Genomic DNA, 1,549 nt, shown 5'->3' with positions numbered 1-1,549 from the left:
AGTGCAACTGTACACAGAAAAGACCATAAGTCAAAATGTGAAAGGGAGTGGAAAACATCAGATTAAAACCCCTGTGATATAAGTCAGCCAAGAGACACAGAGACACAGAAGTGCAAAACACCTAAGGCAATGAAACTTACATTCGGTATATGGGTGCTCTGCCATCCTCTACATAAAAGTGACTGAACACTAATCACTGCTTGTATTACAGTGCTTACTTTCCTGAAGGAAATGAATACTACTTCTGTATGATAGGATTATATCAACCCTACAATAAAAGATAATATTTTCTGGGGACTTCTATGTCAATCTAAACTTGAAGAAAAATATGAAACTTCCATTTATCTTTTGTCACCTGTGATCAGTTTCTTGCCCCATAACATTCTCATGGCGTTTTTCACTCAGTGTATAAATCAGAGGGTTTATCAAAGGTGTTCCAACTGTATAAAACACAGTTATCATCTTATCCATGGGGAAGGTAGTTGCAGGGTGTGTATATATAAATATGCAAGTACCAAAGAACAAGATGACCACAATGATGTGGGAAATGCAGGTGGAGAAGGCTTTCTTCCTCCCTTCAGCACTGTGGTTTCTCAGAGAATGCAAGATGATGGAATAGGAGAAGCATGACAAAACTCACTGTACAGATGGCTCCACTTTTGGACACGAAGAGTAGGTTGGTTGCATAAGTGTCTGTACAGGCAAGTTTCAACAAAGGCTGCAAGTCACAAAAATAGTGATCTATCACATTGGGACCGCAGAAAGGCAGACTCAAGGCTAGAAGAATCTGAGCTGAAGAATGATCACAAGACCCTACCCCGGCCACAGCCACCAACACACCACAGACTTGATGGCTCAAGAGGGTCTTATAGCACAGGGGCTTACAGATGGCCACATAGCGATGAGAATAAGGATGAAGATCTCTAGGCAACCAAAAAAATGTGATGCAAAGACTTGGGTCATGCACTTGTTGAAAGAGATTGTGCTCTTTCCCCTAAGGGCATCGCCAATCACTCTAGGGGCTATGGAAGTTGAGAGGAAGGTATCGGATAAAGATAAGTGGAAAAGGAAGAAGTACATTGGACTCCCAAGTGTTCTGCTGGTCTTTATGGTGGAAATAATCAGGAAGTTACCGAGTACTGTCCCCAGATATAAAAACAAGAAAGTGATAAACACTATTTTCTTCCTAACAAGATTCTGTGATAACCCAAGTAGAACCCAGTCACATTATTGTTCAGCTTCATGATTTCATGAATGAGATGAGGGATGAATGTGAAATGGATTATTTGCAAAAAATAAATCAATATATGGTGCAATATATTATATTATGGAATATTTTAAGTAAGACCAAATTTGCTTATCAGGTATATTGCTTCCAATAATTTATATTATATATTTGTTTCTTAATAATAACATTTGTTCTTCAATTTGTAATGTCCACTTCATAGGGTCATTATGAGTCTCATATAAGCTTGTGAATGCTAAACTTTCCAATAAGACTCTTTAAATGCAATCTCTTGTTAGACTTGATATGATTATGATTAATTTT

The 1,549-nt window shown here is 38.0% G+C and overlaps 1 pseudogene; it reads right to left on the bottom strand.

Moving 5' to 3' along the window:
- Window positions 1-341: 341 nt before the first annotated feature.
- Window positions 342-1,244, bottom strand: LOC122705894 (annotated as a pseudogene).
- Between the last annotated feature and the right edge of the window lie 305 nt (window positions 1,245-1,549).

The sequence above is a fragment of the Cervus elaphus genome, chromosome 2 (assembly GCF_910594005.1).
Source record: "Cervus elaphus chromosome 2, mCerEla1.1, whole genome shotgun sequence".
NCBI lineage: Eukaryota > Metazoa > Chordata > Mammalia > Artiodactyla > Cervidae > Cervus > Cervus elaphus.
This window is presented reverse-complemented; position numbering and strand designations above follow the sequence as displayed.